Raw genomic sequence first — 16,813 nt, forward strand, 5'->3', positions numbered from 1 at the left:
ATGTATACATCACAACAACAGTATAACGGATAGAATACTTGCCTGAGCGACTGGGGGTTACGAATGGCTCGGGACGAGTCTGGTAACCTATAAGCAACAAGTAAGTTGGAATTAAACCAAAGTCACTTGTAAATCTATACTCTAACCAACTCAGACTCTAACGCTCGTTTTGCGCTTAACGATTTACTTAAGTTGCTCGAGTACCCTCGGCTCCACCATTTTTAATAATTTACCCATTACGAGTTTTAAGGCGATTCTTTCGCGAGCGTCTTATCAACTGCCTAACACACTCTACATAAATGTTTCATGCTCCAATTAGTCATTTAAGGGCCTTAACCAAGGTTTCAAAGTAAGGCGAGGGGTAAAGGTTCATTCGCGAAACACCGTTACTTAAAACGGTCGTTTCTCCTAAACCGTACATCGGATTCAAGCAAACCACATATCAAAACGAAGCTTGAAACATAACCTATCTAAGAATGGAAGTGGTTAGTTTATAGAAGTGGGTGTTCGGGTCCAACAGTTAATCACAAAACAGTTTATAGAAAATCGGGCATTACGACAGCTATAACCTAACGATTTCCAAAGTTTAAACTACACCAAATCATCACCAATTCAACAACAATCCAACATCCATCAACATCAAACTAAACCCATTCATCTAAGCACTATTATCATCCAAACAAACCAAACTTAAAACTAAGGGTTCAAGAGTTTATACCTTCCTTGGAGAGTGGGTAGTCACTAACAAGCCTCTAGGAACCTTGATCTATGCTTAATCAACCTTAAGCTTTCATGAAAATCAAGAAAATCAAAGTAAGTTACTATTCACTACTATTCATCATCATCTTTGATGAGTGGATTAGCTATGCAAACCATGGAATCTTGATCTTAAACTCATGGTATAACTAAGTTATGAAATATAGGATCCAAGGAAACAAACCTTGTAATTTTCCATGGCCTAGAACTTGAGTTTTGAAAATATATTTCTTCATTTCTTGAAAAGGTCGAATGGAAGAAGAAAGAAATGGGGGAGAGCTTTTGCTTGCTTGTCTTGCCTTGATATTTGTGCAAAGAATGCATGGTTGTGGTTAATTATTGGCTAAATATCTTGTTTTCACTTGCTTATGTCATTGCTTGCATCACTACTTTGCCACATGTCTCATTCTTGTGGTGTGATGATGTCACCTTGCTTCTAACCACATGTTTTAGCTTATATTAGAAGCTTCCTTCTCATGTTACTTGCATGTGCTTGCCCCATGGACGTTTATTTGTTTTACGGTTCGCTTAACTCTCTTTCTCGTTGATCGTTTGAGGGATCATACCCGGGATCTTATTACTTGGGTTCCCTTAACCTTTCTCAATACATTATATTCCTTTTTATAATCCTCTCTTATAATCCTTGAATTTAAATCCCTTTAATCATGTTACCTTATACTCAATTCTTTCGGTATCTGGTGGATTTTCGAGAAAAATCAAAGTGTTCGGAATTGGATTCTGACGATCTTTACATACACTTATTTACTTTATGGAATACTAATACGATCTTAGAATATCCATAACAGAACCCCTACATAGTGTGGCATGAAAAGTTTTCTCATTCAGCAAAAACACTATTCATAAGGGTTTCAAAAATTTCCAAAAATTGGGGTTATTACAAAGGTCTTCATTCAACTACTCATGCAGAGCTACACAAGATTCGGGAAGAATTTATCAAACAAGATCAAGTTCACAAGATTGATAAGAAACAATTCTTCAAATATACCTTTGACATGATTGCTTTTATTGAGAAGACTCAAGAAAAACAACAAGCTCAGATTGATGATATTCTGAAAAATCAAGCTTCTCAGCAATCTCAACTTACTGAAATCCAAGCCTCAGTGGAATTGCTTGTCTCTCTCCTATTACCTGCTGATGCCAAAAAGGGGGAGAAAGTAATTAAGTCCAAATGCAAGACTGACAAGACACTGCAAGGGAAGGATGATGAAAAGGATGATCAAGGAAACTCTGGAATGGGTAGAGGTCATAGTCAAGGTAGAGGTTTCACATCAAGAAAAGCTGCAATCACAAGTCACAGGACAAGTTCTGATACTGGGAAAAGAATAAGTTATGCTACTAGTAAAAGGATAAGTTCTGATGAACTTTTAGATCTTGATGAGGAAATGTCAAGACATTTATTTCTTCAGGAAAATCCAGGAATGGACTTGGAGAGTTTAATGGAAGAAGAAGCCAGACTTAAATCAGAGAAAGTCACATCTAAATCTGAAGCTTCTGGTAAAAAGCCACTTCCAAAACTCAAAGGCATTGTGATCAAAGAAAGGATACATACTGAAGCAACATTGGCTAAATCACAACCGCAGATAGATCCAAGATCCAAGGGTAAAGAAAAGGTTGGTGAACCTATCAAGGTTTATGTGCCTCCTGAGGATGAAGAAACTACTGATGAAAAGGATGATCTTGCTCTGACTTCAAGAAAAGTTCTTAAAACAACCTCTGACATGGCTCAAGCTGTTCAGAGTCAAGAAACTGTAAGTTCTGATATTCAGAAGAAGCAAGTAACCTCTGACATAGCTCAAGTTAACTTGATATCAGAAGATAGACCAAAGACACTCCTACCAGGATTCACTAAAGCAAAACAGACTCAACCTTTGAAGAATACTGCAAGTAGTTTTGAAGCTAGAGTAGTTACTAGAAAGGAAGCAAGAGATAAAACTGGATTGGGAAGTGCTGATGAAAGGAGAATACATAACACTACCAATGATCCAACTTCCTTGAGTGAACCAGGTATTGGAGCAACTCCTGAGAGATTGAATCAACCGGAATCTGTACAAATGGTTTACCATACCTACTTGAAATAATACATCTTGTTGTATTTCATGACAGATGGTAGGGTTTATCATATAAGACAAAATGCCATTCCATTGAAGTATTTTGAAGAATTGGAGCATGTACTATTCTTACTTTATGTGGATGACAGATTGACAGGAACTGCTGCAAACTATTTGAAGGATCAGATTCAGAGACAGAAAAGACTTTATTCTGTTAAGTCTGACAGCACATATATTCCAAAGTACAGAGATCACAAGGGTGATATAGTTGAAATGAAGCCCAATTCTGCTCAAATTATAACTACCTTTCTAGGGTACAGGGCTGTGGAATTCAATCTTGAGTCTGATAAAGCTTATTTGATCAGACTGGATCAGGATATAAGAAAAGCAAAGATTAATGATCTCAGGGCTGCAATCTTTCAAATTGGTGAAGATACTGCAGAGATTAAAGATGCCAAAAGGAGAATGATTGATGAACTTAGATGTGCTGAGAGATGTTTGTTGAAGAACTATCTCAGAACAACTCCTGACATCAGAGAGATCAGAAGATGAAGCCAAGTCAAAGATCTACAACTGCTTAAATTCTGATATTTGTACAGACTGAAGTTGTTATCAGAAGTTAAATATTGGTAAAGCTTTAAGGACTGTAAGTTGTAGTTATCTAGTCTAATTCTCATGCATTTGTACTTAATGTTTTTGACATTATCAAATATCTGTTAAACTTGTATATTATGCTAATTTACAAGTTGGGGGAGATTGTTAGATATATTTGATAATGTCATGGCTAATATGATTTATGTTTAGTTTTCAGATCTTACTTAACAGGATAAATCAGTACTTAACTGGGAATCAATACTTATACTGGAAGTCAGGACTTAGGGATATCAGTACTTATATTATCAGGAGATAATCATCAGAAATTGGATATCAGAACTTAAGTGCTGAAGGACGATTAGATAAGGAAAGTAGCTGATTAAAGGAAAGAAGATCGAGATAAACATAAGAAGAGATATGCATGAAGAAGGAGTTCCGTGAAGAATGGAATACTTGGAAGAAAAGATATCTGATTGATATATTTTAGGAAGCAGAATTATATTCCATATAAATTAGCGATTATCTTGTAACTGTGTAGTATATAAACACAGACATAGGGTTTACACTACAAGTGTTATCATATTCGAGAAGATTATTCATTGTAACCCTAGTAGCTCTCGTGATATTTGTTCATCACTGAGAGGTAACAGTTCCATACTGTAACAAAGTTTATTGTTTCAATAAAGTTTGTTTTCTGTTACTCAAGATATTAAAGTTCGATTTGATTGTATTATACACTGTATTCACCCCCTCTACAGTGTGTGTGACCTAATAGGTGTATACTTTCGAATCCACCAGAAAGTTTTAAAAGCTTGTGTTTTTATTACTTAAGTGTTTTGATTTCTATCACTCTTTTATTCCGCACCATTGCTAATCAAACACTGTTATATTTATCAAGTCAGAACAATATTTTAATTTGAAAAAGTAGCCAGAATTACATTCAACCCCCCTTCTTTAATTCTTGTTGTATTGTTAGGGAATAACAATTGGTATCAGAGCAAGCTCTTGAAGTACAAAGAGTGTAAAGATCACAACAAACAACAAGATGAACAAAAAGGATGTTGGAGTAAAGATTCTAATTCTGGACAAAGACAATTATCACCACTGGAAGGTGAAGATGCACCTACATATTCTTTCCCAAGATGAGGCCTATGTGGACTGCATAGAGAGAGGTCATCATGTACCAATGAGAGCTGCAACTGACAATGAGCCATCTGTTCCAAAACCTAGGCATGAATGGTCAGACCCTGATATTGAGCAAGTCAGGAAAGATAAGAAGGCCATGAATATATTGTTCAATGGAGTTGATGGTGATATGTTTGATAATATCATTAACTGTAAAACCGCCAAAAAGGTTTGGGATACAATCCAGATTATTTGTGATGGTACTGAGCAAGTAAGGGAGAACAAGATGCAGCTACTGATTCAACAATATGAGCATTTTCACTGTGAAGAAAGTGAGTCTCTCATTGATATTTTTAGTAGATTTCAAAAGCTACTAAATGCTCTGAAGTTGTATGGAGGAGTCTATCAAATAAAAGACTCTAACCTCAAGTTCCTTAGATCTCTTCCAAAAGAGTGGAATCCAATGACAGTCTCATTGAGAAATTCACAGGATTACAAGGAGTTCACTTCGGAGAGACTGTATGGCATCCTGAAAACCTATGAACTTGAAATAGAGCAAGATGAGAGGATGGAGAAAGGAAGGAAGAAAGGAGGGTCCATAACACTGGTTGCTGAGTTAGAGAAGGAGAAATAGATGAAGGTAGAAGCTGTTGAGTCTACATCAAAGGTCTGTGAAAACAAGGGTAAAGGGATGGTAACTGATAATAAAGATTAATTGAGCCTAGATGACATGGATGATATTGATGAACATGTAGCATTCTTATCCAAAAGATTTTCCAAGCTCAAATTCAAAAAGAATTTTGGAGCAGCTAAGCCAAACAAAAATATGGTTGATAAGTCAAAATTCAAGTGTTTCAAATGTGGCTTGGTGGGTCATTTTGCCAGTGAATGTAGAAAGTCTGATTCTAGCAAAAAGAAGTTTGAGCCTGTTGATTATAAACAGAAATACTTTGAGTTGCTCAAACAAAAGGAAAGGGCTTTCATCAGATAGGAGAATGATTGGGCTGCAGATGGATTGGATGAAGATGAAGAAACAAACTATGTCAATGTAGCCCTAATGGCCAAATCAGATGAAACAAAAATAAGTTCTTTAAGTAATCAGGTAATCACCACTAACCTAGCATATTTATCTAAAGCTGAGTGTAATGATGCAATAAATGACATGTCCACAGAATTATATCACCTACGTGTTACACTTAAATCCCTCACTAAGGAAAATGCTAAAATTAAAGAAAACAATTTGTTTTTAAGTGAGAGGAATAATGTGCTAGAGTATCAGTTTATTGAATTTGAGAAATTGAGAATTGAGTTTAAGATTGCTAAGGATGAATTAACTGAGTCCTTGAAGAAAGAAGAAATTTTAAAGAAGTAGCTTGAACGAGAACATAAGTAATTAAGGCATGGAAATCATCTAGAGATGTCCATGCTCAAATCACTAAAGTTCAAGGTAGTGAGTCCTTTTCTGATGCAGCCTGGAAGAAGAGTAATAAGAAGCTTGAGTCCAATTTGGTTAAAGGATTGTTTACAGATGTGGACTCGACGGATGATGAAAATCATCCGTCGGATAATCAAAAGGATTATTCATCGAGTGACAAGGAGCCACATCCGTTGACTGTGAGTAAACCAGTTAGCAAAGCTAAGCTAGCTAAGTTGAATGATAAATATGGATCAGTTTCTAAGAACTTTGTTCCAGGAGAATTAAGTCAAGTCAGGAAGGAAAAGAAAGTTAATATTGGTCATCTGTCTATCAAGCAATTAAATGACAGATTAGAAAAGAGTGAGGTTAAAATATAAGCTAGAAAGAAAAATAATAGAAATGGGAAAGTAGGAATTAATAAACATAACAACTACACACCTGATAAATATGCACCAAGAAAAATTTGTGTAAAGTGTGGTAGTGTTAATCACTTATCTGTTAATTGCAAACTTGCTATGCCTACTTCCATGTATGCACCCTCTTCTTTTCCCAACATGACTGCCATGCCTACCATGCCTATGAATGCTATGTCTACTCAGAATATGAATGCACAATTTTCTAATATGCCATTTGCACCTAATCCTTATTATACTATATTTAGTATGCCTTAAATGCCATTTAGCATGCCTTACTGGAATAACTTGTTTGCAAATAGCATGCCTTTTCTATTTAATCAAAATGTGCATGATAATTCTATTTTAATGACTGGTTTCAAAGGTCCAACTCAGATGACTAAGGATGAATCAGAAATTCCCAAGTTAAATGAGATCAAAACAAAGAATAAAGCTAACAAGGCAGGACCCAAGGAAACTTGGGTACCAAAATCAACTTGATTTGATTTTGATGTGTGCAGGGAAACAGAAAGAATCTTTGGTATATGGATAGTGGTTGCTCAAGGCACATGACTGGAGATTCTACCCTGCTCACTGAGTTCAAGGAAAGAGCTAGCCCAAGTATTACTTTTGGAGATGACAACAAAGGTTATACTGTGGGATATGGCTTGATTTCAAAAGATAATGTCATCATTAAAGAAGTTGCCCTAGTGGATGGTCTCAAGTATAATTTGTTGAGTATCAGCCAGCTTTGTGATAAGGGCAACTCAGTTACTTTCAATTCAGAAGCCTGTGTTGTGATAAACAAAAGAGCAACAAAATGGTTCTCTCTGGAGTGAGAAAAGGAAATGTGTACTTAGCTGATTTAAACTCATCAAATGCAGAATCAATAACTTATCTTCTCAGTAAAGCAAGTCAAGATGAAAGTTGAATTTGGCACAAGAAGCTGTCCCATCTAAACTTCAAGACCATGAATGAACTTGTCAAGAAAGAACTGGTTAGAGGTATTCCTCAAATGGAGTTTACTAAGGATGGATTGTGTGATGCCTGCCAGAAAGGAAAGCAGATCAAAGCATCATTCAGAAAGAAGCTTGATTCGACAATTGAAGAACCTTTGCAATTGTTATACATGGATTTGTTTGGACCAGTCAATGTGTTATCCATCTCAAGAAAAAGATTTTGCCTAGTAATTTTGGATGATTTCTCAAAGTTCTCTTGGACATATTTCCTAAAGTTTAAAGATGAAGCTAATGAAATCATCATCAATCACATAAGGCAAGTCAACAATCATCCTGACTTTAAAGTAAGAAGAATCAGGAGTGACAATGGAACTGAGTTCAAGAATTTTGTGATGAGATCATTTTATGAATATAATGGGATTATGTATGAGTTTTATGCAGCAAGAACTCCACAACAAAATGGAGTAGTGGAAAGAAAGAACATATCTCTTATTGAAGCTGAAAGGACAATGCTTGAAGAATCAAAGTTGCCAACATATTTTTGGGCTGAAGCTGTGAATACTACCTGCTACACTCAGAATGTCTCTTTGGTTAATCAAGCAAAGTGCATGACACCCTACCAATTGTTCAAGAAAAGAAAGCTAACTCTATATTTTCTTCATGTCTTTGGCTGCAAATGTTATATCTTAAGAAATTAAACTGATCAACATGGAAAGTTTGATGCTAAAGCAGATGAAGGAATTTTTGTTGGATATGCTGAGGGAAAAGCATATAGAGTCTACAATATAAGAACCAACATTGTTATGAAATCAGTACATGTTGTGTTTGATGATAGAAAGATTGAAGGACTGCAAGATGGAGATTTTCATGAAAGCCTCAAGTTTGATAATGTGGAGATGGTTAGTGATGACAGTGATGATGAAACTGATCAAGAAACAGTGACTAAGGATAATGCAGAAAAATCTACAACTAATGAAGCACATAATTCAACATCTGTCGAGTTACAAAATGCTTCATCCGTCGGGAGACAATCTGCCTTATCCGTCGAGATACAATCAGCTTCATCTATCGAGATACAAAGTGCATCATCCGCAGAATAATGAGAGAAGCTGAGAGTCAGAATAGATCACCTACAGAAAGTACCCCTTTCTCAAATCAAAGATTCACAAACTCAGGGGGAGTTTCTTATAATCAAGACTCAGTCACACATCAAGACAGCAATGAGGCATCTTCATCTAGAGCTAATCAACCTCAACAAAGAAAATGGACTAAAGATCACCCTTTTGAGCTTATCATTGGTGATGCATCTTCTAGAGTTCAAACAAGGAAAACAACTCAAGAAGAATGTCTATATAGCAGCTTCCTTTCTAAGGAAGAACCAAAGAAAGTAGAACAAGCTTTGTTAGATCCTGATTGGATTTTAGTTATACAGGAGGAGCTAAACCAATTTGAAAGGACCAAGGTATGGAAGCTGGTACCCAAACTGTAAGAACCCTGCTTTTTGTAATATTTTAAAACTTCTGTGAATAGTAACTTGAGCTGATTAAGTAATACATATGGGGATCATCATAAAATGAATAGTGGAATTTTGAGAATCCGAGATCATATTCTTGTTTATCGAGGAAAATAAGTGAATGTAAAAGTCGACGGAATTCGAAGATTCACGATTATACTATATGTTTTCGTATCCGTAAAGAATGGCGTAGAACCGGGAATACTATGTGAAATAAATAATATATCAAGGTGTTTCTATGATATAGAGAAGGAATGAAATTGGTTATAGGATTATAAGCGATAAAAGAAATCGCTACAAAACAAGTCGTTATACGTGTAAGCTATTGGAATGGAACGACGATTGCGTTTACGATAAATAAACGAATGAGAAATTAAATCCCATGCAAGTTGGTCATGCATAACCAAGTCCTAAATGTTAGTTAGGAGTGTAACTAGATGATTAGAAGCTAACTAGAATAGTTAGTGGAATAGTGTTGAATAGTGATGGGAGACAAACAAGTACACAAGCCATACTTCTCCCTTTTCTCACTTCACCACACAATCAAACCAACCCATACCTTTACCAAATTATTGTCAAATCTGCTGCATACATCCCATATATTCATTATACACTCCCACACTTTAGCCACAAAAGAAAACAACCCCTTTTCCCTCAATTAAAGCTCTCCCATTTTTCATTCCAGCAGTTCGGATTTTCTGAGCAAGGGAGAAAGAAAAATTCATAACTCAAAATATACTCATTCAAATATCATGAAATTTTTACCATAGCTTCTCTATATCATGGGTAAGCGTCGTACCAAATTTCAGCATCAAATTATTGTTTTTCAATTTTATAAAAATGTTTGAATGAGGTGCTGAAAAATAACTCTGAAATTCTAACGTGTTTCTTGGTTTTGTTTCTTAAGGATCTAGCCCTTCTAAGTGTTTTCTAAGAAAACCAAGCCTCAATAATCCTAGAACTAACCTTCTTAGTGTCCAAGAAGGTGTAACTTTCAATCCTTTAAGATTTTATGGTTGTATTTAAGAGTTATATTTGTTGTAGTGTTAAGATCCAAAGGATTATGTTTGTTTGAGTTTGTATTGATTATGTTCTTTCTAAAGGCTTGAGATGTTGAGTTGTAATCCATGTATGTGGTACTAGATAGAGCATATAAGGTGTATGTGGGTGGATCTTGAGAAGTACTTGTAACACCCCCAAATCCGGGGTCGGGGATCCGGGTTGTCACGAGTTCCATTTCCCTTAAAACAACCAATCTTAATAAATAATCAACTACTCTGTACTGTGACCCCACAATAAACACACACACCGCAAGTTATAGTCTCAGAGATGAATACCCAAAAATAATCACAAGTCATTTTATTCCACAATTATCTGCCAATACACCTTAAAAGGTTTTCTGAATAAATTTACATTTTCTTTGCCATTATTACAATTCATAAATATACATAAATCTGGTACATCAAAAAGTTGAAAGCCTAGCCTATTGGTAGCTCCTACCTCAGCTACGACGGCATCAACACTTCCAGAAAACTGCGGAACGTTTCCTAACCGCTTACGAATTGGAAGCTTGGTCTTGTTCATCTTTTCTATCTGTTGTTGTGTGATGAAAGAAGAAGCAAGGGTGAGCAGCAAGCCCACCAAAATAATATGTATAATGAATAACAATATATGAGCCTTCTCATAGTACTCATGAAAGTCTTGGTCAAAAGAAATGAACCAAGTTTGATATCTTAATGCGATGAAGTCGCAAAATATTCAGTATACATACATATATACTTTTCAAAATCTTGGAAGTCCTCTTCCATGCATAATATACACAGAGTTCCAGTTTATAACTGTATAAAAATAAATATCGTTGCAAGGTGATCTCATATATCTAACCTTGTCTCAATGTTTTTCTGAAAGTCTTTGATATGCATAAGATAATCATTTACTAGATATAAGTTTAAAAGATGAAGTTACAAGATACTCCAATATACTTATATCTTTTCCGAATACTACTTGAACTACCACCGTTCAAGTTATAATTAGTTTCAAAAGTTCATCACACTGATGAGACTACAAGATAAGACTTAAATAGATTCAATCTTTGAAATATTTTGAAGGAAATGAAGTTATGATATACTTCATTAAGTTCTGATATATATATATATATCCACATATACATCTTCTTCATACATTTCCTGAAAACCTCTGTCATGTAAGGTATGAACAGAGTTTGTAACATCCAATGAATTTTTGGAAAGGAAAAAAAGAATTATGGCATAAACCCGATATCTTGCTGATCAGGCAAAGATACCAATAAGTAACCTTTTCTACTAGTAGATGGACGAATTCCCCACTGGTCATCACCCTGGCCGCAATAGGACCTTATGTTGGACTGCCACTCAGCCACTTATGCATTTGATGGACTCCCACTGAGCCACTTACACTATCATGGACGCCCACTGAGCACATGTTGCTTATGCCGACTCGATAGATGGACTTACTTCCCGAACGTTGGGTAAGTAATCAATTTATTTACCAAAACTGCAACCTTGTTGCGAATATAAAATACACCACATAGCCGGATCCCTCTGGTTTTGAGCGAGAATCCCCTTTAAAAGGAAGATCTTAAATATATAAAAATGAGTTTTGGGATCCGCTCTAACTTTTAAAAATCATTTTAAAGACTCGAAAACACTTTAAAGAGTGTTTGGAGTAATGCTGATTTAATAAAGTAAATCAGTCCCAATATATTAGAAAATATCTGAATATTATTATTTAAATAATATTCCCATAAAGAATAATCTTTATACAAATAATTGAGGTAGAAGTTATAAAACTTATACTTGAAATGAGTATTAAATAACCAAAGATATACTTATACGAAAGTACTATCTTTCTTTGAATAATCAAAAGTAAGTTTGATTATCGAACATTATTCTTTAATAAAATAAAGAATATTAAATAATACGCGGAGTCATAATATCTCGAATGAATAGTATAAATAATATTCATTAAATAAATAAAGGAGTCATACATCCTCAAATGAATATCCAAATAATAATCATTAAATAATATAAACTGAGTCTTAAGCCCTCGAATGAATATTTGAAATAATATTCAATTAATACAATAAAAGGAGTCATAAGTCCTCGGATGAATATTCGAAATAATATTCAATAAATAAAATAAAGTTAAAGTTATCGAATAAACCTTATTCGATTAATAGTTTTGAAAACTATAACCATATATATATAAAATATATATATTATACTCGGGAACATCGACTCCCGGTTTAGAAATATGTTCACCTTTTGATCCCCTATACTAAGGGTAAACTCAAATACCGCTTATCTCTAGCATAGGTATTATGCAACTATAAGCATTTGAACCAACAGATATATAAATCAAGAATATGAAACAGGCATGCATATATACCAAATCACATGCTACAATATTTTGCAAGAATTTGCTAATAACCAATATGCATTTATCGCAAGATCATGCATATACACATATACATCACAACAACAGTTATACGGGTAGAAAACTTGCCTGAGCGACTGAGGGTTATTAATGGCTTGGGACGAGTCTGGTAACCTATAAACAACATGTGAGTTGGAATTAAACCAAAGTCACTTGTAAATCTATACTTTAACCAAATTAGACTCTAACGCTCGCTTTGCGCTTACTGGTTCTCTTAAGTCACTCAAGTACCCTCGGCTCCACCTTTTTTAATAATTTAACCATTACGAGTTTTAAGGCGATTTCTTCGCGAGTGTCTTACCAACTGCCTAACACACTTAACATAATTGTTTCATACAATAATTAACCCCTTTTAGGTCTTTAACCTATGTTTCAAAGTAAGGCGAGGGGTAATGTTTTGTTCGCGAAATGTCGTACTTAAAATGGCCGTTTCTCCTAAACCGTACATCGGAATCAAACGAACCACATATCAAAACGAAGCTCATAACATGAAATATCTAAACATGACAATGGTCAAAACCTAGCAGGGAGTTCTCGGGTCCTAATGTTATGAACAAAAGCATTTTAAAGTAAATCGGACATTACGACGGCTATGTTTACGCGATTTCCCAATTTTATACCATTCCAAATCCACCACAATTCAACCCCAATTCACAACCCAATCAAAACTCCATCCAAACTACATCATAACAGCCCCAAAACTCAACATTAATAATTTATACTTATTCTTAAACTTGAATTTAGCTATACTTAAATCCTTTAACCAAACCATAAGATTTCAACATTCAATTCACCACCATTCCAACCCAAACTTTAAACCAACAAGCATTAAGCTACTTTATTACCATAACAACCAAAATCATTCTAATATATAATGTAAAGCTAGGGTTTGGAGATGATATACCTTCCTTGAAGTGATGTGAGTAGCTAGGAAGCCTAAAGAAGCCTTGATCTATGCTTAAGCTACCTTGAACTTTCATAAAAAAATCAAGAAAACCAAAGTTATTTCTTGAAGGTTACTATTCACCATCTTCTTCCTTGATTTATTGGAAGAGATTGTGAAGAAATTAGAAGCTTAAACTTATAGGATATCCATATCTATGTACAAGGAACCTTAGATAATTACCTTGTGATTTAACAATGCTTGGAACTTGATTTTTGGAAATTTCTTCTTTGAAAAAGAAGAAAAGCCGAGAGCAAGCTTGGAAGAAAGAGAGATTTTTGTGTTTTTTCTTTGATTTGATTTTTGGTTGGTTGTTTTTGTTTAGATTTTGGTTAATTACCTTAATAACCTTGAACTTTGTGTGGTTATCATTCATCCACACCTCCTTCCCTCCTATGTCATGCTTACATCACCTTATTGTGTCATCATCCCTTACTTGTCCTCTCCTTATTAGTTGGATGACCTCATCATCCCTAACCTCCTTGATTAACTTCCTAATTGTTTGCCTAATGACCGCTGATCTATTATACGGTTCGCTTAACTTTCGTTTTCGTTTATCGTTTGAGGGATCATACCCGGGATCTTATTACTTGGGTTTCCTTAACCTTTCTCAATACATTCTAATCCTTTTATGATCCTCTCCTATAATCCTTTTATTTAAATCCTTTTTATCCTGTTACCTTATACTCAATTCTTTCCGTATCTAGTGGATTTCCGGGAAAAATCAAAGTGTTCGGAATTGGATTCTGACGATCTTTACATACACTTATATACCATATAGAGTACTAATAAAATCTCAGAATATCAATAACAGAACCCCTACATAGTGTGGCATGAAAAGTTTTCTTATTCAGCATAATCTACAAAATCACTATTCATAAGGGTTTCAAAAACTTCCAAAAATTGGGGTTATTATAGTACTTGTGTTTATGATGGTTATAGGTAGTGATTGTGTTAAGATCAAGTAGTAGAAATTGAGTTTGGGCATTCTTGCACTTGATCTGTTTTCTGCAGGATATTAGGCCATGATAATGGTTAAAATTTGAAAACCACTGGCCATGACTAGATAGATTTTGTTTTTTAGTTTCTATAAATGTGTAGATCATCATGAGCAGATTTACGGTTTAAGAGTTATGGTCGTTTTAGTGTAAAATATTTCTGCGATTAGCCAACTGCACTTAAGTCCACTTGCATTGTGATTTTGAAAGACTTAAAATAATTTGAGATTCTGGAAAAATTATAAAAAATGGATATGACAGTATAGAAGACTGTCCAAAAAGAATTTTGATAAAATATTAATTTTTCGATTTTATAAAAATGTTTTGGTAAAGCGAGCGCAAGCGAGAAACGGATAAAAACCTAGTTTTGACGCGCGTTTTCTCACGTTCGAGCTTAAAACTCAAAATGGACTTTCTAAAGCGAACGATCGATTTCAAAACTCGACCATGTTATAAAGTGAGAATATAAGTGTTGAGAATGTGACGATCGGAGATTCGTTATACTTGAGTAGTTGCGAAAGTTACTTAATAAGAGCGAGACGTTAATCACGTACTAACATAGACCGTTGGTTCTTGTTTATAGATCACCAACCAAACACCAGAGACCATACCACTTCGATTACTCGAGGCAAGTTTTCGAAACCCTATCTCATACTATCCATGCTATATATGTACTGTTGTGATATTGATGCCATGATTTACAGTTCAAATATATATGCTTGTCTATGATATCAATGCATACGAATTATGCGATTGTTTACAAAAACAAATTTCATTTTACACGAGTATGAGAAATTGAAACATATTTCAAATATAATATATGATAATGGGAGTCGGAGATATTTTAATAATGATTTAATTCTGGAGAGAGCCAGACGCTAAATATTTCTATTTCGATAAACAAAGTACGTTCGCGTAATATATATATCAAGCGAACGATTGAGATTTTGACTTAAACTTCGAGAAATATTGGTTTATTCATTTAAGGGACACCCTTACTTGATTGATTATTTTATAAAGCGATACTTAAGGGATTATTAAATATCCAGAAAGTATTTAAAAATATACTGAATAGTTTATAAATCATTTCACATTATTTAATAAAGATTTAACTATTCAAAGAGCAATATTGGGATACCAAATCCGGTTTTGATTATTTGATTAAGGTGTCTCCATTCGTTGGACCTTATTCAGAAATATTTTGTATTTAAGGTTTTTATTAATAATTGAACCTTATACAGAGATGTTTTATTTATAAGATTTTATCAATTCATTGAATCCCTCTTAAATTATTATGAGACCTTAGATATTTAGTATCTTCGGACTTCTAAAAACTTATTTAAAAATAGACATAGTTCCCAAAGGTACTTTCTAAATTATTCAAAACTCTTGAAAGGGATTAATCATTTGAAACATATCAAAACCTTAGGGAACTTAGTCTAGAAGCATAAGAGTTTTGCTTCCTCATTCAATAAAGAACAAGTGAGTAATATATGTGTCACCCTACTACATATAGGGATTTGAAAATGATTTTAAATTCAAAACTCCGACAACTCCCAAAGATCAGTTGAGTTAAAAGTGATGAATAAATCATCTTATTTACTGGTCAACTTTAAATGACCTATTCCTTCGAAAAAGGATTTTGAATTCAAAGTGATGAATAAATCATCTGATTTAAAGGTCAACTTTTAACGACCTATTCCTTCGAAAAAGGATTTTGAGAAAAAGATATAATTGTTTTGGGACTGGAATGTGGCCTGCCCAGCACGGAGTGGTATCGGGCAGTGACCAGGCGCGGAGTGGCGCATTATGCAAGCGCGGAGCGGCGCATTGTACAGTTATATGGTCTATGTGACCATTGACTTTCGGACTTGCACGCAAATGGGCAACCATCGTGTAGTGTCTTGATGAGCCCAAAGGCGGCTAGGTTTGTATTCCTTCTACTAGTAGAGAGAATTTCGTATTCGGCTGATCACCGATACGTGGTTTATTCCAGTATAGTCCCTTTCTTCCATTTTGGAAAAAAACTGTTATGAAATATACAACAGAGAGCCAATAAGGCTGAGTTTTAAACAAGGATATTGATGAATATATATCAAATCCATTTGAGAAATCTGCCGATAAGGCTGAGTTTAAATAAGGATGTTGATGATTATATATCAAATCCATTTGAGAAATCTGCCGATAAGGCTGAGTTTTAAATTGGGATGTTGACGAATATATATCACACCCATTTGAGAATCTTGGTTCGAGTAACATCTTGAGATTTTGAAATAAAATGAGTACGAGTATAAAATGATTTTGAGAAAGAGATGAATACAAGTATTCAGTGGATATACTATTGTAGTTGATTTTGAGAATAGTATAAATTTGACAAGCATATAAACTTTCAGAACGCTTTGGAGATACAAAGTATAATTATTGGTTTTATTTATCCTTACATACTTAATTATGGGGATATATACCTTGCTGAGCTATAATGCTCACCATTGCTTTTATATATCATATCACAACAGACTACCAGCATGGATCAGACCAGGACTGCTGTCCGTAGGCGGGTAAGGAATGCTCGT

This window comes from Apium graveolens, chromosome 7 (genome assembly GCF_009905375.1).
Source record: "Apium graveolens cultivar Ventura chromosome 7, ASM990537v1, whole genome shotgun sequence".
Lineage (NCBI taxonomy): Eukaryota > Viridiplantae > Streptophyta > Magnoliopsida > Apiales > Apiaceae > Apium > Apium graveolens.